General features: G+C 35.8%; 1 protein-coding gene across 20 annotated transcripts in view; it reads left to right on the top strand.

The window, feature by feature from the left end:
• The window catches only part of Mmd (mind-meld), a 55,855-nt gene that overhangs the window by 1,105 nt on the left and 33,305 nt on the right, over window positions 1–21,445 (top strand). The gene's annotated exons all lie outside the window — the stretch shown is intronic.

The raw sequence follows: 21,445 nt of genomic DNA, 5'->3' as shown, positions 1-21,445 counted from the left end.
GACCAAGATGAAAATCAACGTGATATTTGACATTTCTCATCGCTCGCGAAAATGAATATTCAATAAAAACTATAAATCACTAATTTTTTAGGATTTGTTCACCGGCAAATCTTTTTTTCAGTCCGTTATTTGTTTTTTTTTGTATTAATTTTGGCAAAATAAATATTTTCATAAATTTGTTTTATTATTTACTTTCAATTTTCATGTTAGAGAATTTTTTTATTATTATGGATTCATGGGACTTTAACTGAAATTAAGTCTTTGGTGAAACATATTGGTCCGGAGTTCAATATTTAGTGAAAATACCGTAGCATCAATTTTTTTATTGTTACTAATTTATTTGCTAAAATTATGTCGTTTTCACTTGACGACGAAATTTTCGCTGGATATTTTTCGCTATTTGGGAGGACAATTATACGAAAAATCGTCTGAATGACGCACTTTCTACGCAATTTCAACTCTTGAGAATATAACTATTAGAAGAAAAAAAATTTAGGGCACTTTTTAAAAATATTTCTTAATGGTAAATTAATTACGTTTATTTTCCAACGTTCCAAGGAGATTAAGCCTTTGGGGAACCATATTGCTTAAGGACTCTCCAATATTTAATGAAAATCCCGCATCACTAATGTACTATTATTACTAATATTTTATTTCTTAAAATTTCGTCATTTTCACCTGACGACGACATTCTCCCCGCATATTTTTCGCTCTTCGCGTTGATAATTACAGGAGAAATCGTCTGACTAATGGACTTATCATACAACTTTAATTCTTGAGAATATAAATATTAAAAGACAAAATGTTCGAACATTTGTTTTCAATTTTTTTTAATGTTTATTTAATTTCATGTACTTTCCAAAATTTAATGGAGATCAAATCTTTGGTGAATGATATTGCTCACAGACTCCAATATTTAATAAAATTCCCGTATTATCAATATGTTATTAGTACCAATAATTTATTAAACTCCTAAATTTCCGTAATTTTTACTTAATCACGAGATTTTCCTGGCATTTTTTTTGCTGTTCGCATCGATAATTACAGGAAAAATCGTCTAAATGACGCTCTTTATATAGAACTTTAATTGTTGGGAATATAAATATTAGATGAAAAAAATGTGGAATATTTAAAAAAAAGTTTTTTATTTATTTTCCAAGATTGAATGGAGATGGAACTGCTGTTGAAACACATTGCACTCGAATTGAATGCCTTATTTTCCACATCCTCCTTCGACTTTACCTGTGCTCATCCTCAGTTGGCATCCGGTAATCCTCGTGTCGTAAAAATGCATCTCTCTCGAGGGCCGAAAACCCCCTCGGAGGTATCGTAGGGCTGAAGCTTGGAAAGGTATTCAATCCCGATGGGGTAGAGACGAGAAGAAAAGGGTGGCTACCAGTGAGAAAGAGAAACAGAATAGATATATGGGTTACTCGGCGAACCGCATGAGAGCTTTTGGCCGAAACCAATCCCTGTACGTGTGTTATAACCCTTACTGAGGATTACTGCGAGTGGATTTTTTTTTTTTCGAGGGGTATTGTTTTTTTAGAGCATTTGAAATATCGGAGAAATGGGGGAGTTTTCGGGTATTTTCGTCTAACGGTTGACTGATGAATTAATTGCCCTGGTGGTAATTTTTTTTACCGAAAGTGAAAAATGTATTTTGACTTTATCTATGTGTAGGTTAAAATAAGAATTATTATTAAATTTATATTGAAATGATAACACGGATGGAAATTTTCTTAAATCTTTGTTAGGAAAATTCTGGAGAATCAATTAGTGAAAATTTAGTAGTTAATTTCGTTTGGTAAAATATTTTAATTCATTAACGAACACTTTTTTGATTAATTTTTGACAATGTAGAAATTTAATTTGTTAACTGAAAAATTTTATCTGATTAACTAACGATTTTTTGATTAATTTTTGACAATTTAGAACTTGAACTGTTTAACTAAAACATTTTATTTTATTAAGTAACGTTTTTTCGATTAATTACTAAAAAAATTGAAATTTGAAATCTTTGAATGAATGATTTTAGTTTATTAAATTTATTAATTTTTCAAGTTAATTACTATCGACTTGGAATCTGTATTTTCTCAATGAAAAATTTTAATTTATTAAGGAACATTTGTTCGGTCAATTATAAAAAATTGAAAATCATTTCAATTGAAATTTCCCGGATAATTCTGACCATCTCTGGCTATTCCATTTGCAACGGTGAATTGAGATCTCGACATCTTCCCCAGAATTCACCAGATTGAAATGGCAGAGCGCCAGTTCTTCCTTCTAACGAATGTAATCCCTCGTTTTTTTCAACCAAAAAATACAAAAAACTTCACTGGTTGCAATGAAATTTCGACGTAACGAATATACAAATATTGAGGGAGAACTTGACCAGTGGGGGATCGACACAATATTCTCACTGCAACACTACTACACTACTACATTCATCGAAAAAAATATTACCAAGAGAATTTCATTTAGACCATCTGTCATTAGTTTCTTAATTTTCTGACTAAAGTGATTCTGCAATGAACACCAGTTATCACTTTCCTGAGATTGATTTCATCGAAAGAAATAGAACTTCTTCAGAATTGAAGTTCCTATCATTCATCGGAATAACAAGAATATTTAATTTCTTCTCGACTTCAAATTTGGTACCATTGACCACCAAAATTATTCTTACGATTAAATACGCGGTTATAGTAATCAACGTGTGATCACGTTTTTTATCAAGTTGATTATAATTGAACGGAGAACTTCCTGTATCGAATCAGAGAGGATATTGTTACGTGGGAAGGAAACTGTGAAATTAATGTAATAAGATATCGTCAAGTTGAGAGATTTTTATATTTTTTTCTCCAGATCAACAACATATTTATTTACAATAACGTAATCACAAATTTGGATGTTACAAAATGCGTTCAATGTGATGTATGAGAAGTTCAATTCAATAATTTTCATCATTCTAATAAAAAACAGTTAATTTACTCGTCGAAGTATTTATTTAATGAGTACAAACTTTTTATCAATTCAAAAGAGTAAAAAATTTCTCAACTGGAGATCAGATTATGTTAAAACAAATCAACTTTTCTGAGCTGTTTTGTTTAATTCAATTCAATATAATTCACCCAGAAATTATTGATATTCCAGTAATTAATATTTAAAAAAAAATCTCATTAAAAATCATATTTTCTGTCAGTCTAATTGAAGCGGTAATATTTTTTCCATTTTTCAAATGCTAATAAACGGCTTAATTGGTCTTAAATTATTGCAAGCGCACGCATATCTCGACCCCAGCGCAACCTCCGGAAATGTATAAAACACGAGCGTATCATTAATCACCGGCTCTTATGGAATTTTTCCTAATGCCAAATGATTCGTCGTTTCGTACGAGTGCTAGTAAAAAAAATGTACAACTTGTATTCATTTTTATTTTCATCCCTCCAATTTTCGGTGGCCACAAAATATTCAAGAGTTCAAATGAGAGTCAATTTTTCATACCGATGTTACAACTGAGGGGAGGATGAAAAAGGGGGATGAGAAAGACCACAGTGAAACTGTCCGGAGAGAGTAGCAAAAAAAAATCGATGGATACCATCCGTCACTATTGTACACCCCCGGGGAAAAAATAAAAAAATCATTGCCTAGCTATTCACAAACGCCTCACAAATCAGTCAAGCAATTCATTCGGATTTTCGGAAAAGGGAGAACGAGATATAAGAAAAAAATATTGAAAGGTCGGTTAAATATTTTCAATTTACCGGAATATAAAAATTGACATTTTTACGATATCCGATGAATAAATGAAGCGATTCAACAATTTTTTTTAATCGATGATCGGTTATTAAAATTAGAACTGATTAATTTATCAAAATGATGGTATCAGTGGGTCGTTGGTGAAAGTGGTGAGAAGCGTTTTCTTTTTACGACTATTCGGTGAAAAATTAGCCAGTAAATTTGCATAAGTATTTCCACGAGACTCGCTAATGCCAAGTGAATTTTCTTGGCAGAAGAATTTTTTTTTCGTCGGGTGGTATTTAATTTGATTACGATTAACGCGTCTGAAATTTTGAATTAAAAAAAGAGAATTCGTCGAAGGGGTGACCCCCTTTTATTTATTAATTTTTATTTCAATCAGATATGTCGGTAAATTTCTAAATCCACATTTGTATTACCAGTCGAAAAGATGCGATTATTATTATCGAAATATCGACTTTCGATTTTCGAAAATCGATTGTTTTTCAATCGATTTATGAGAATAATCGATGTTGATCGAATCGAGGATGATGTTCATATCCGATCTCAGTTCGAGAGCGCTTGACGAGAGAGGTCACCTCATTATATTAGTTTATATTACGAAAAGAGAAATTACGGTATCATCGAATTTCGAAAATCCGTTGATTCTATATCGATTTATGAAAATAATCGATATTCATCACGTCACATCCGGTCTAACCTATCCACATTACTAAAGGAGACGATACCGTATTCTCGAATTATCGAATTCCGATATTCGAGAATCGATTATTTTTTGATCGATTCATGAAAATAATCGATAGTTATCACGTCACATCCGGTCTAGCCTTCAATTGCGTAGCGTGCAACGCGAGCCTTCAACCCCCACTAAATACCGACATTCGAGATTCGACAATCGATTACCTCTCCAATCGATTGATATTAATTTTCAATAAACAAGAAAATGAAAGACCAATTCAAGTGAGAAGCCCCTTCGTTATCACACCCCTGGAGCGTCGGTATAGTCGGTAAAACAGACTCATATTTTCCATTAAAGTCGGAAAATCCGCGTCTCGATTGCAGCATCCGATTGTGTAAAAATCCCCGAGTTTAACGTTTCCATCTGACCAAACAAATGGCGAACATGAACAAACAATGGCAAATGACTGAACAACCGAAAAATCCTCAAATTACCCCAGCCCCGGACACACACCCCCAGTAATGTTTATTTCTTCTTTCATTGACTCGTTACTCTGAAAGCGAGTGCCAACGAGGCCAGTGGAAAAAAAAATGTTAAAGAAAATATAACATCACTCTATATGTACAGTTAAAAGCCGATCCATTGTCGGCATCAGCCAGTGTTTCGAATTGCAACGCAGGTATATGATGGAAAAGCACCTGATGGCATGACAGATACACATATACACACACACACACACACACCCATATGATTGCGACATTTTAACCGTTGCACATTGACGATTGTAACGTCCGATTCCCATGGAAATTCAATGAATGATTAAAGGCATAATTACAATAGCCATGCAAACCCCCAACACTGATGTTCTATTTTTCTTTCTCCGTTAAATTATTTTTTTATCAGACGAGAGTATAATGGGTTGAGAAATAAAAAATATAAACGTTAAACAATTTTTTTAAAGCAAAAATGATCAGAAAAAAATTCTAAAAATTTTAATATATCATATATCATATATTATATATCATAATAATAATCATATATATAATATATATTATATATTATAATATATGATATACAATATATGATATATAATATATAATATTTGATATATAATATATGATATATAATATATAATATATGATATATGGACTCAAGATGGCAACGAATTCATCTCCTGTCGACAACGATTCGTTTTTCATTCTTCATCATAATTTTTTTCTTACTTTCTCTCTCTTTTCCTCTCACCCAGTAACTTTCCACCGCTTCTCACCCTCGACTCTCAACTTTTCTCGGTAGAGTATAAAAAGAGTGGAGGGCGTTAATAGCACGGTGAAGCAAGTATGGGAGGAAAAAAAAGTCTTTGACTTCCGGAGGGTAAATTTCATAACGAGAGGTGATGATAAGGCGAAGAAGCCACGACTTAACGTCCTTGCCGGTCACCAAAGTGTATCGCGACAAAACTTTTGCTAAAGTTATCGCTCCACCGGATGTGTAATTTCCACAGCCAATGCCAATAGTATTTTTTTATTGGGGAGCATTGGCTCGACACATTACGGACTCTTTTTCCTTGAATCAGAGTCAGGGGATTTTAAAGGAGAATTCCATCATTCTTGGGGGATTTTGGGGGGTTGTTGGTCTCAATAATTTTTCTGCATCTTTTAGTTTTTTTAAATGGAAAATTCAGGATCAAATCCGTGCGGGGGGGCCAACGAATTGATTCTGCAAATGTGATGGGAAAAATGATCTGGTTTGTTGGAAAAATCAGAGAAGTGAACGAAGAGAAAATTTTTTACAAAAAATTCAGATAAACATTACTGGAAATTCTGTCCTGTCGCACGAAGCTACAATTGTTCACCAAAAATTGAGATATAAATTACTGAACACTCCACAATTACGAAAAGTAATGCCATAATAAAATAATTCCGTAAAAAAATTTTATTGAACTTTTCTCTACGTGCAATTTTCCTTGAAACTTTGTCTGATCATTATCGGATTTTTCCCCTCAAAAATTATCATTCCCTCCGATTTTCTGCAAATCTAATAGTAAAAATTCTCTCATGTTAAAAAGAAATGGAGAATTGCACGACGAGATAATTATTCCCAAAAAATTACAAAACACCCCAGAATTACGTAAATTAATTCCATAATTAAATAATTCCGTAAAAATTATTTATTGAACTTTTCTCTGCGTGCAATTCGCCTTTAAACTCCCTCCCACCCTCGTCGGACTTTCCCCCCAAAAAATTCCCATTCCCCCCGATTTTTCCCCCCTGAATTTCGCGACGGGGAGAACTAAACCGGTTGGGACGACTAAAATTACATTTCCGTACAGTTAACCCCGGGTCAAAACACAGTTATTCAGGGATCTGATAAAAGTACATGTAAAATTATGAAGAGACGGAGGAGAAAAAAAAATGGCAAAGACTAGTGAAATCGTGGAGAGGGTGGCCTCCATCGTGAAGAAATCGAGCATGCAGTTCACCCCCTACCACTTCCTCATTGCCGCGTAGGATTCAGTGCAGTGAAGTGAGCAAAGTGTGCCAGGATCGAGAGGGAGGGGGGGAATGCTCATTCTCCAACCCCCTCAGAAAAAAATTTTTTTTTTTTCTCATCGCTATACAGAAAGTGCGAAGAGCGAATTACAGGGGATGACAGGTCATTTTTATTGTCGCGTGTCCTCCTAAATCGTGCAGGCTGGATGAAAAATTATCTCGCCTGCTGTACACCATTCAAGCACTTTCACCACGAGGGCGAATGTATTTAGAGTTTTGCCCACACGAAATAACGTGCTAATGATCGAGAGTTGTGAGCCTCGATAAATCGCGGTACAGAGGCGTTGTATTTGTTTTAGAATTCCTACGCTTTACCTGGTGATTTTTAAAATGGCAAAGCGTTTGAAATCTGAACCGAATGCGCGCAAATATTCAACGTTTTGCTGCATAATTTATAATCAACGATTGATGAGTGGGGGTGTGGCCCTGTTGGCAGTAAAATCCCTTCAGAAAAATCGCCAAATTGCGAGTGGAATTTATACAGATGATAATTAGAATTTTATGAAAAAATTTGTCTCTATTTGTCCTGTCGTTTATTTCAAGTCGAACCAATTATTCGGTACTTTATCGGTTATTTACATCAATATATCGATTTTAAAACTATTCAGGAAGGGTGGAAAATTAATTTTTGTATGCGAATTTTTTTTTTTCATTCACTTTTATGGATTTTCGAGATTTTTTTTTCGGTGAAATATTTTGATGAAAGGAATTGTTGAATTCAAAACGATAATTGGATGTTGTAACATGTGAGTTGAGAGAATAGAAACAAATATCGGGGACAATAAAATTAATTAAATTATGAAAACAGATATAAATTGAAGATAACAATGTTATAAATTAGTCGAACTTCAAGTGTTTTGGATTCCGAAGTTTTTGAGTAATATCTCCGGATCTACGGTAGATAGCGAAATTTTTGTTATAACCTTTCTTGTAGTACTCAATTCTCTCCTCAAAAAAGCTCATAATAAAAATTTTTCCATCTCCCTTAGATTTCGAGATATTTATCAAAAACGGTATCATAAAATTTCACTAGCAAAGTAGTGAAACCAGATAAGTATCCTAGTTTTCCCGTTCAGTTTCCGGCCAATATCTTCGAATCTAAAGCAGATAGCAAAATATTTATGATAACATTTTTTGTAGTCCTCAATTCACTCCACAAAAAAGGTCCCAATAAAAATTTTCCCATCTCCCCTAGATTCCAAGAAATCCATCAAAATCCGTCAATAGTCATAAGTGACTCATCTCATTTTACCACTTCGCATCCGAATAAAAAATCGCTGTATTTTACACTGGAAAAATTCCAAATCTCGCAGGTTCAGTCCCCTCCTCGATTCACCCCTCTACCATCGCCATTACTATAAAAAAAAAATACTCGAGCCTTCTAAACACCGCTGTTATTTACGTATTCACCAACCGCACACGCATGACGAATTACAAATTGATCCCCGATGGGGAGAAATTTATACGAAATCAATTCAACATCGGATTGGTTTATTCTCACGAGAGAGTCAATACATCATGTATCCTTATTAAGGTGAAAAGAAAGCCTATTATAGAGACAATGAAAATTTCCTTACTCTACCTTTGCCCGGCGGCGACAACGAGGGAGAAAAAAAAATGATTGAGTGGAAGAGGAGCTATGCAATTGAGAGAGAAGGATCCAGAATGAAGGGAAAAAAACAGGCCACAGATTTTGTGGGGCAAGGCTCGAATCGAGGGGGTTGGTTGGCGGATGCGGTTCCGTGATTAAAAAAAAAAAAGAAGAAGGGAGTTTGTGATGGTTGGGAGCTGCTGGGTTAGACGGATCGCTGGGTAAGAGAGGACAGAGATGGTGAACAATGAGTACGTGCGGCGGGGGGACAAAGAAATATCGACCTATAAGGTCCTCATGGCTACCGGACTCAATTAGACTCATACATAGGCCCCGCTATTCACAGGGACTTCTGCTCTTGTGTTAGTTCACCACTGCTACACTCCTCAGAAACTGGGAGAAGAGAAGAATTACCTCTCTTCGGTTTATCCGGGAAAAATCAGTTTTTTTTTTTTAATTAAAGTAGCTCGACCCGAAGAGGTCGGTATTTTACCGACCGGATACGCTGCTTCTGAATATTTTGAGGTGAATTTAGCAAGTGGCTCCCAGGTAGGAATCGCCAAGCTTCACGCCCGGGTCAACCGTAGGTTAGGCCCGGCTGACGAAGCTTTCGTAGTTCTAGACTCGAACAGGTTTGGTATCTTAGTCACATCAGAGACAGCCCAGGCTTGGATCCTTCCCGGGTATCAAAGCTGGGTACCATGCTTGTGCCAAGCCTGGGAAATATCTGATTCATTGAGCCTTGCTTCATAACCTCTCGACCAGTCCTGGGCCCAGACTGACGAACTGCCTGAAATTTATTTCTTTTTAACTAGGCGATGTGCTGATTTTACTTACACGTGAAGCCAAAGGCTGGCAATGTCCTATGGTATTGTTATATCCAGTGAAGAATAAAGACGACACAGGTTGGTAAATGTTTGGGGCGGTTTATTAATTACAAGAAGTATTACGATGTGTCATGTAAGAGCTCCGAAGAGAGACCCACCAAGACTAATGTTATCCAAAAGACAGTCGTCCTTTTTACCAAGTTCAGATCATAGACAAATGAATGAGTATTCGAAGGGGGACACGTAACAGTATTATGCCTAATTGTTAACCCCATATTGTTACATAAGGGTAAAGTAAGTTTTCGAATGGCACAGGGTATCTGGTTCATTTGTAATTTATCTGGATATGTTCAGTACTATAAACTGTTTGAATAAAGCCTAGGGATTTTTTAATATATGAGCCTGGGACGGCGCTGGTTCGAAGGCCTGGAGCAGCCTTAATAAGTTGGCTTGGGCCAGCCCTCGTTACCAGGCCTGACCCCACGTTACATTCCAAAGCTCATCCACTAGTTTTCTGGGAATTTTGGGGAGATCTTGAGCATGTTTAAATTTAATGAAAGGGCAGAGGTACTTTAAGGCGAGGCCACAGGACAAAAATAACGAGCGCAGGAGCAAAAGCAATTGCGCGAAAAAAAATTGTCGATTAGAATTGTAGGAAACAAATGTTAACTTTTTCGTTATGCAAAAATCTAACGAAGTGGAGGTAAAATTTCGTGAATTTTAGCGTGTGAAATTTCTGGGGATTTTTAGACAATGTTGCGTTTAAAGTTGTTATCGTGCAAAATATATATTCGACTGTTTTTTATATAATTTTAGTGGTAAATAGTTTGAAAATGCAATTGCAAAATTATCAGTATTTGATTCAGATGGCCCGTTCTGAAGATGAGACAAGAATCTTTGAACTTTGGGACATTTTTTTCAAGTGTTGAGACGGTTTGTTATGGATAACAATTTTGAAAAAACCAACAGCTTCGGTGTTTTTGAAAAAAAATTGTTTGGGGTAGAAGTCGCATCATTGAATACAGTAAAAAATTGAATCGATTGACGGTTAGATTTTCCAGAAATAATTACATAAAGTACATATACATTCATATAATTAAAGACAGTCTCATTTGAAAATGGCACTTTCCTCCATTCGTACCAAATAATTAAATAATATATAAACATAATAACTCCCCCGATAAATCGCAAAGTTAAAAATATATTATCTAAAAATATATTCAATCTAATCTATTTACTGCTCCAGACACGAGACTAATTAATACTCCAATAGCTATTACACTAATTGGCTAATTAAATCGATAAATTACAACTTTTCCGATAAAAAAAATCTCCATAAAATAAAAAAAACTCCATCGCTGGCTCTGGTAATATTACTAGTAAAAAAATATGAATTTCCCCCCCATTTCCCTGAAACTATCCCAGAAATTTCAAAATTGAATCGTAAGAATTGAGGTGCAATGAAATGTTCCATAAAAATTCTGAAATTTCCCATGAAATTTTGCAATAATCATTCGCCAGTTGTCGACTCACCGGTGATGGATTTAGCCAGTCAGGTGAGCAATAAAAATACGTGAATGATTCATCGTCCAGCCGACGGCGGCTCGTCAAAGTGAATATCCATTATGGATATTTATCAGTTCACTTGGAAAGAGGTTAAATCGAATTTCAACCAATTACTCGTGTTAATTATGATCGATGTGAAAGGCTAGCATTGCCATACAATAAATCACGTCCTTCACCCCCTCCCCCCGGCCCCCAACCCGCCCCTGAACACGAATCTTGCCCCTTCCACTCTATTACCCACCCCGAAAACGAAGCTGTCGTGGCTGTCACTGTAAGTAATTAATGGTGTCTAAACGTGGCTGTTGGAGGCAAATAGAAAAAAAAAATCATCAGCGAACACCAAATTCAAAGCCTACACCTGCCATTATTTTTTTTCATCCAGTGGAGTGATTTTTTTAAGGTTCTTGGCATGCGACAGTCTCTGCAAAAAGTTTATGAGGTGTAACAGGGGCGAGATTAGAGAACAATTTTTTGACAGTTGGCAGTCTCAATTGATGGACTACATTGGGTATGGGAAGGCAAAATTTAACTTTATATTTTTGATTGTAATTATTTTTAATTATGGAAATGTGCGAATTTTCGGGAATTATTACGCGGAAATAAAAGGGTCGATTGATGCAATTTTTTTGACTGAATTCGATGGCACGACTTCTAGGTGAAATAGCTTTTGTTTGAAAAACTATCGAGTTGTTGATTTTTCGAAAATTGAACCCGTGACGCTCCATTGAAACACGAGAAAATTGATCCAGATTTGAAAAATTTCTATCTCAAGTTCAAAACGACCAATTTTCGACAGAGGATGATCATTTTGGAGTTATTTTGTTGGAGTATTCATCATGAAAATTTAAACGAAAAATGAAGAGTAAATATTTTGTACGAGAAACAACGGTAAGCAGTTAATATAAATAATAAATATTTTTTCAATAGAAAAATGATTTTTAAAAATTCTCCCCAAAGTGACCGATGATTTTTCAAGAAATCGATAAAATATATCGAATTGTTTGACATATTTCAAGAGGGATTTTTTATAAATTTGGGAAAAATAAAAAATCAGCTGAAATTCTTTAAATATTTTACTGTACACTTTTGCCATTACTTTTATTCATTTTTCAGTAGTGATACCCCAAGACCTTCAAAAATATCCGATTAATTTTGAAGGTCGAGGGCTATTTGGCCGGAGTATTTCTTTCATTCCAATTTCAAGCAATTAAATGTATGGTATTTCCTGACATATGGTATTATTTTTCACTCATAGTTGTGGCTTCCAACGTATATTTTCTGTCTCCACAAAACGCAGAAAATTGTTTCCAAATTATGGCTTTTGTCTTCACCGTATTATTAAGAACATTTTTTTTTTAATTTCCCATCAATAATGTCCAAGGATTCTCCTCCAAATCAGCTCATGTCGAGGTAAAGTCCTTGAACTTGATTTTTTCTAATGACAGTTCTGGGGTTTGAAACACATAAAAATTGTTTATCGAACATTTTCATTGATCAGCAACAAACAGAGAAATCTCCGAAAAATATCCGAAGTAAAACCGTTTCACTTGTACCACATGAGGGTAAATGCCACCATTTGATTGGTTGAAATTGGGATAAAAAAAATAATCCGTAATAATTCTATTTATTCTATTCTATTCTATTCTCTTTTTATTTTATTCTACTTTTTTTTTATTTTTCACATTTTATACACCAAAAATTTTATTAACATTATTTGACCTTATAATTGACCTTCCGCTTCAGAAACTCCGTAGAATAACTATAAAATGCAATAAATAAACCGAGAAACGTACGAACGGAAAAAGGGAGAAGAAATCACATGAAATATTGAGTGAAGGCCTATTTATGAAGGCGTTTTTCGGAGGATGTGGAGGATATAACCAGCAGTTGGAACTCCATTTCCACCTGGGGGGCCCTGGGTAAACGGATTTGGCCCGCGTGAGAGCCACAAACACCGGACTAGTCGTGCCCGCAACCATTCTATCCCGGAACCTTCGTAAATTCTTCGATTCGACTTCGGCCAAACTACTGAGTGTACTTTCCAATATTCTACCTCCCCTCCCCCATCCACCATTTACCTCCATGTACTTCTCAGAATATCTCAATTTAACTCTCAAAGAAACTCATTTCAAATTCAATTTAATTCTGCTTATAAGGACGATGAAAATGGCTATAATTATCGGCGGCAAACTATCGAGCTGGTGGATGATAATTGGAAAATTTCATGGGAAATTTCTGGCTTGAGGGAGGAATATTGAAACTAATTTGTGATTTAATGTGGAAATTTAACGGCATTTTAATTAGCATTTAAGACTGTTGTCGTATAAAATATTTAGTGTAGTTTTTTGTTTACATTTTTATGGGGAATAGTTTAAAAATGGAGTGGTAGAGTGGTTACTTTCTGTTTGATATTCTCTGTTTTGAAAATGACAGAGAAATTTTTTTGACATTTGGGTAACTTTTGGGGGGTTTAATTGAAGCGTTATGGATTGTATTTTTTTTTAATCAAGGGCTTAAGGGTTTTTGAGTAAAAAAATAAAATAAATAAATAAAATAAAAATAGAGTAAAAATTGTTTGGGGGAGAAGCCCAAAAAATTGCGATGGATAATATGTTGTTATATTTGAGCTGTTCGTAAACAATGTAAATAATCAAGTGATAATGTGTACTGACAAACTATGTACATATATATATATATATCCATATGTCTTCCAATTTCAATGGCAAAACAAGATCGAATGGTAAAAATGGCCAAATTGTATAATTTTTCAGAGCCTCCGGCCAAAATTTCCGTCATTTTCTAACTTTGACTATTTTTTATAAATTTTCTTACGTTTATCTATTGAAAAAATGTTTTCAAAATCCATAACAATTAGATAATATTTTTAACAACGACTTTTCAATCATTATTTCAACTACAAATTATTCCCAGCAGCTTTAAAAAAATAGCAAATTACCCAAAAATTAAATTCAATAAGAAAAAATTTTTTAATTAAAAAAAAAATGAATGAAATTGATTTTTTCAATATTTATCTGGTACAAATGGAAACATTTGGCGCACGAACTTGTACTTCTTAATGTACGTTCATTCATTTGACTTGGATTGGATTCGACGACAGTCCGACTAAACCTGTACCTTCATCACTCGTATAAATTGAAAAAATTGTCTCGAACGCCTCGTCCATCTTCCTTTGACAAAGGGAGACAATTTTATGATCGTCCGAAGTATCTGGGGGATACGAAATGGCGTAAAGCTTGCGGAGAACCCACTCGAAGGGAGAACTACCCCGAGGAGAGCTAATTTCGTGGATTTCACCTAGATGAAAGAAGCACGATATTCCCCTTCGGCATTCCACCTTAACCCTATTTCCGGGATTTTCCCCTTGTTTATCCAACTGCTGCCGAGAGTGAGATAAAACAGAGGGGGTGAATAATAATGCGATTCAATAATTACGTGAAGGCTAAATCCATTTGATTTTGCTCAAGGGGATGAGAGGGATGAACTTGGGAAATCGAAAAGCCCATAAAATCCGAGATTTTATATAAATAATTACCTTTACCTTTTTTGTAATCAATGATTAAAACCCCCCAATCATCACATTTCAAGTAGTACAAACATAATTTAGACCCGACGATTAGAGCTTCCCAATTCCTAATTAAAAAAGCCTCTCTCGTTGACAAAAAAAATTATTTCAAATATGCGGTTATCACTTGATATTTTTAAAATGTATTTTTCGGAAACTTGTTGAACTAATTGATTTTCATTCGATGCCCTCACCGCATGAATCAATAGAATGCTGCGGTGAGAATTATTTTGTCCCCAGAAATCTACAGGCGAATGTGCCCTTTGATTTTCCCCCGGTGCGAGTGGAAAACTCATTATTCCTGCGGCATGTGGTCATACGTGCTTCACACATGGAGCAGCATTCACTCGTATTATAGGTCACCATTCACAACCCGTCTAAATCAACAATACTGCAGTCATTGGAAAATTGAAGCGAAGAGAATAATTGAAATTTTTTTTAATCGCAACTGGACTCGTAGAAAAAGACTTAATATTACAATTTTTGAAAAATTGATATTTTCCATAATTAATTATTAGGATGATATTTTTATGCATTTGATTATTAAAAAAAATTCCATTCGGCTGCAAAATTATTTTCATTCCGGTGTATTCGAAGCGACTTCAAATTTTCCCGGTCGACATGACAAGTATTAATAATAAATCTAAAAGAAATTGAAACCAAAAATCTTTAATTTATTTTTTTTTATCGCGAATGAGTTCACTGAACAACTTTCTAACTTATTAATATTTGCATATTTTTAGTTTATTCTATTCATTGTTATTGCAAAGCCCCCCCCCTCCCCTCCACCACGAGAGGGGCCCAGCGGAGGAAAAATGAAACCCCATAATGTGTTAAAACAAAATTGATGGGCAAAGTACCTGGGGAGAAGGGAGTGATCGAGGCCAATGGGGGGGCTGTGCCCCTATGTACGAGAAAAATTGACAGGCAGTTTACTGGAAGGGGAAGTGAACGTGGGGCACAACCCCGCCCCGAGGGTCGTTGACAAGTCGAGCGAGTAGGGGCACATCCTACTCGCAAGAGGACGAGCGAGCGAGGGGCCAAGCCCCCTGCAGCATTTAACGAGCACAACGAATAGAGGGCGCCTTCCTCTATGTGTGAAAAAAATAATGGACGGATTGCAAGAGAGGCTGGGAGGATGAGCAAGGGAGGGGCAAAGCCCCCTTCGGCGGCTGGTCACTGAATTGAATAGGGGGCGCACCCCCCTATGTGTCAAAATTCATGACGGATGGACGGCAAGAGGGGCGGGAGGGGGGGGGACAAGTAAGCCAGCCCTGGCAGGAGATGAGTAATTGCCGACAGTGGGCCGACATTTGGCCAATGCTGGCCGACAGTCGGCCGACTGTCGGCATTCCTCATCTCCTGTTAGGGCAGGGGGCGTGTGTTCCTCTGTATGTGAAAAAAATACGGATGACAGGTAAGAGGGGAGAGGGACAAGCGAGCGAGGGCGAAGCCCTCTCCGGTGGTTGACAGGTGAAAATAAATGACAGACGGATGGCAAGAGGGGGCACAGCGGGGTGGGGAGGGGGCAAGCCTTCCCAGGGAATTCAAAAGCGCTGTAATTAGGGGAGGGGGGCATAACCCCTAGTAGGGGGGGGGGCAAGTCCACTAATTGCCCCCCTCACTCCCCCCGCCCCTCCGGGAAATTGAAAAGCTCTGCAATTAGGGAGAGGGGCATAGCCCCCTAGTGGGGGGGGGGGCTATTAGTGGACTTGCCTACCCCCCCCGGAATTCAAAAGTGCTACAATCAGGGGGGGGGGCATAGCCCCCTAGTTATATAATAATTAAAATCACAAGTAAAAAATGATCCTCAGTTGTAAATTCATAAATAAAAAACCGTTGAAAATTCTTAACCGCGTAATTGCAGAAGTCATAAGCATTAACTCTCATTACCCCCCAACCCTCGGTTTTGGAAACCAAAGGTAATAGAGCGTGCACTTGTTGTAGCGAGAAACCCGGTTTATTATGGACGGAGAGGTGGAGTGACGGCTGTGTGAATGACTTGCACACGCTCGGGTGTATAACGACTGGATATTCCTGGAAATCTCGATACGCTAAACCTCTCTACCCCCCTCCCCCCCCCCAACCCCCTGCCTTGTCGCCCTCCCTCCACCACCGCCCATCAGCCTCAATCAATCAATATACAAAATCCCTGGGCTTCTGGCTATGTATTATAGCCACGACAAAGTGTATTTGCGATAAACATTGATTAAACTCCAAACTATACGACAAGGGGCGTTTCAGTATTATAATGTAACTCGGTAACAGCTAGAATTAATCAGCAAATTTGCCGTCCTATTGACGTAAAATAGCGCATGTACAAGTCAACTACAGGTCTCTTGATTGAGTTATTATTATTTTTTGTTTATTTATTTAAGATTCCGCTGTTGGTGGTGATTGTAAGGTCCAACGAAAATGTATATATTTGCAGAAAAAATTTTAGAGGAATTTTTATTTTGTTTTACGAGTTTGAATCTATCGGTTCACTCCGAAAATTATAATGATTATTATTATGGGGATTTTTCGTGGTGAATAAACTTTCGAAATGTAATTTTTCATGTTTTTACGGAATTATTTTTTATGGAATTTTTTTCCTCCACACGATGACATTAATTCAGTAAAAATGAGGGAGTCATTGGCAATGCGAATTAATTGGCAGATAATTGTTTATGAAATTCCCTACTTTTTTACGAATAAATAAATTCCCGACGAATATTTCCGACTGGTTGCGAAGTTAAAATTAAAGATTTTTTCTTCAACTGGAATTTTCGGTTTTTTGCACATCATTTTGATTGAATTATAAATTACATATAGAGATGAAAAAAGGTGACTAATATTTCTCGAACATCATAAAGTTGAATAGATCAAGAATAATAATTTTCCAATTCCGGTGGAATATTTCCAATTCATTCCAACTTTAAAATTCAGATTTTCGCTGAAACTATAATTTGTTCCTTTTTCAAAATAATTTTCCATAACTCAAAATTCAGAAAAAGACTTGAGATGTCGACCAACATTCCTCAAAAATCATTTGAAAAAATGATTAACTTACTGAGACTACCTGACGATTCCAAAAACGTTATTTCATCAGAAAGAAAAATGAATGAGTAGAAAATCCCCGCTGTGTCAGACAGGTGAAATTCTCTATGATTAATATTTCTCCAATACCATAAAAACTTGAATAAACAAATAACAACAACATTTAAATTCCCATAGAATATTTCCAACCCACTCCAACTTCAAAATCCAATATTTCACTCGAACAATACTTTTTTCCTTTTAAACCAATTTTCCATCACTGAAAAACCACAAAAACCTTAAAATATCCATAAATATTCCTCAACAATCATCTTACAAAATGATTAACTTAACAAGACTACCTAGCAGTTCCCAAAATATTATTTTATCCAAAGGCGAAATGAATGAGTAGAAAATGCCCGGTGTGTCAGACCGGTGGAGTTCTCTCTGGGAATCCCCGGGGCATGTACCTCCGCCTACAACCACCATCGACTCACCGAATCGGTCACGTGATACATCTCGACGATCTCCTACAATTCTCGGGAGTCATCCCCATATATTTTTTTTTTCTCCACCTCTTCATCATTTTCCGTCTTTTCCCCTCTGCTTCTCATTTCTCTGGGAGAAATGAATCTGCGAGTTGAAAATCTGTGTCAGTGGAAAATCGACGCTGATAAAGTATCCGGAATTCATCAATAACATCGACGACGAAAATAATACGAAAAATAAGAAAAAATAATAATAACAATAATAATAATAATAATAAAACGATTATCGACGGTAGATCATTTGTTCTCTCCTTTATATGTCAAAATGGTACAGCGCATAATCCTTGGCGTGCGTTTGACGTCACTCTTACCTCATTTTCCCCCACTCGAATGAAAAGGAAAATAAGATTTCCGAGTATCGGGTAGTCGTACCAGGAAGCCGATAATAACTCCCTCATCTCAGGGCTGCTTACATTTTTGTACGTCATAAGTTCATATTATTCAACGGATTAAATTTTATTCGATTCCAGATAACTACATAATAATTAATTTTATCCTTAAGGTCGTTGTCCTGAAGAATATTTGGTGAAGAGATTTTGTTAAATTTTTTATGGGCCTTAGTTTAAAAAATCAGTTGGAGAATTATGATTTTTTGGATGAGATTGTGCGTTTTGAAGTTGATAGAAATTTGCTAAATGTTGGGAAAGGGGTCGTGGGTTCACAGGAGGTCCGCCCTGAGGTCGGTACATTACCGACGGAATGTGATACTTTTGAATGTCGTGTGTTCAAGTTCTGGAGTAAAATTAGGTTTATTTGGCGAAGGGTGGATTGTAGTTTGGAAGGGGGAGAAAGGAGTGGGATTTTTTTATGTATGATGATCGGACTTTGAGATTTTGGGGATTGACTACAACGGAAATAACTTTTTCCACTGACTGTCGTGCGATAACAAAGTTAATGGGTAACGGAACCCGTTTGCGGTCTCTACGATTGTTGATTTTTATCTGTGAAATGACATTATCGACTTGTCAATTGTAGGACTGAGTCGACAAATAGTTTTATAAATGGAAAATAATAATTGAATTAGTAAACATGACTGTAAGACTATATATATTCGCATAAATCCATTAAAAAATTATCTTTAATGATTTTTCGATTTTTAAATTTGAAAAGAATTATAATGAGATTTTTTAGCTCAAGTTAGATTTGTCAGGGACTTAATTTGATATTCCAAAGTTTCTGATTGAAGCTTTTGGACAGTCTAACCCCAGGAATTTTTACAATATATCTAAACAATCGATGAAACTTTGAAAATCAATAATTAATTTCTATCAGACCTCTCATTCGTATTAGAAATTAATTATAATCCCAATATTATAAACATCACGATTATTGTTCTTCACGAAATCAATCGAAAATTTTAGTAAAAACCTTCAAGTCCCAAATCGAGACTTCCGAAAGTCCTAATTCAATTGTAAGACCCAATTTAAATCTCAATTACAAATCTCAATTTTTTTTTTATTCACTAAATGTCAAGTTAAAATAAGATTTTTTGACTGTTCACGATTTCATTCTAAATCAAAACCACTAATTAACTCTTCTCAAACATGTCATCATTATTAGAAATTAATAACAATCACAATATTATAACTATCACAATTATTTTTCTTCACTAAATCATAATTTTTTCTTTCAAAAATTTTAATTAAGACATCCAAATCCCACTTCGAAAATCCCGAAACTCCTAATGTACTTTTAAGACCCAATTTAAGATCAAATATTATGTTTTGTTTATTTAATAAATTTCGAGGTGAAAGATTATTTTTTTGAGTGTTCAGGGTTGCGTTTTAAATCGAATTGTAATTTTTTTTCTGGAAAAATTGATTGAATTTTTCCCAGTCATACAGAGAATCATTTAGGTATCTGGAGATCACCCCCAGTCATTGCTTTGACCAGCGGTAGTTCCTTGTGGCCGACAAACAAGATAAATTCGGAAATCCCAAACAGCCTTACAAGAGCCTCCCCTTGCAGTGAATTATCCTAATACAAGGGCGCTCTATGTACAACTGAAATAGCTTCCTGAGGGTGGTGAACCATTTCAGGGAGATCCCAGTACAGAAGACCCTGTGTTCTCAGTTAGAACATTGGAACCACTTGAACCCGTTGCTTTAACGAGTTACGTCGTCGCCTTGGGCTGCGTAATCGACTCCTCCCTTTGCTCCTCAAAGGGCATCAGTCAGTGAACGATATACAATAAAAATATTCAATCAAAGAGAAACGTATTAATTAGGGTGGGCAATTTAATCTGTGAATGAAGAAAATTAAATTTGAATATAACTGAAAGGTCTATTCGTTCCGCAATTTTTTTAAAAGCAAAGAAATGAAAATAAACAATTGTTGAACGATGAGAAATTTTTTGTTCTAAAAACAAATTGCAAAGTCTGCAATTTGGTCTGTGATAAATTGTTGGAAATTGGGAAATTTGGCGGAACGAAGGGGAAAAATAATTAACAAATGAAAGTGTTGTTGATGGAGGGGAATTTTTGGTTTTAAAAGAAGGATAAATGGGAAATTGTCCTTCGGAAAAATAAGATCGCAGTTTTTGTATCTCAGGAGCCGGGAAATACCGGAAAATGATTCGTCATTGCAGGATAAAAATTGGGGGAAGAAAGACATGAGCTACACGGTGAGAGATTGTTTATGAAAATGGTAGTATGAGTACTCAAGAAAATTGGAATTGAAATAAAATATCTCAGGATTTTCGGTCAAGTTTTTGGGGATTTTTCCACGATTTTCCCATCAATTCAGAAAAAATCTGGGTTTGAACTAATAAAGTTTCCAATTCCGGCACCAGAATTTTCCCCGGAAATTCCTGTCTACAATATGTTCCAGTGCCAGCACCAGAATTTTTTTCAAAAATTTCTATCCATGTAAATGTTCAGTGCCGGTACCAGAATTTCTTTCAAAAATTTTTGTCCTTCTATTCCAGTGCCAACACCAGAATTTTTCCAAAAGATTTATCTCCTCGTAACTTTGCAGCTACGGCACCAGAATTTTTCATCGATATCTCTCTTCATGTAAATTTCCAGTGTCAGCACCAGAATTTTTTTCAAAAAATCATTTCCATGTCCATCTCCAGTGTTGACACCAGAATTTTTCTCGAAAAATTATCTCCATGTCCATCTCCAGTGTTGGCACCAGAATTTTTCTCAAAAAAATATCTCCATGTCCATCTTTAGTGTTGACACGAGATTTTTTATCAAAAAATTATCTTCATGTCAATCCCCAATGTGACACCAGAATTTTCCTCAAAAAATTATCTCCATGTCAATCTCCAGTATTGGCACCAGAATTTTTCTCAAAAAATTATCTCCATGTCCATCTC

This window comes from Diachasmimorpha longicaudata, chromosome 9 (assembly GCF_034640455.1).
Source record: "Diachasmimorpha longicaudata isolate KC_UGA_2023 chromosome 9, iyDiaLong2, whole genome shotgun sequence".
NCBI lineage: Eukaryota > Metazoa > Arthropoda > Insecta > Hymenoptera > Braconidae > Diachasmimorpha > Diachasmimorpha longicaudata.
This window is presented reverse-complemented; position numbering and strand designations above follow the sequence as displayed.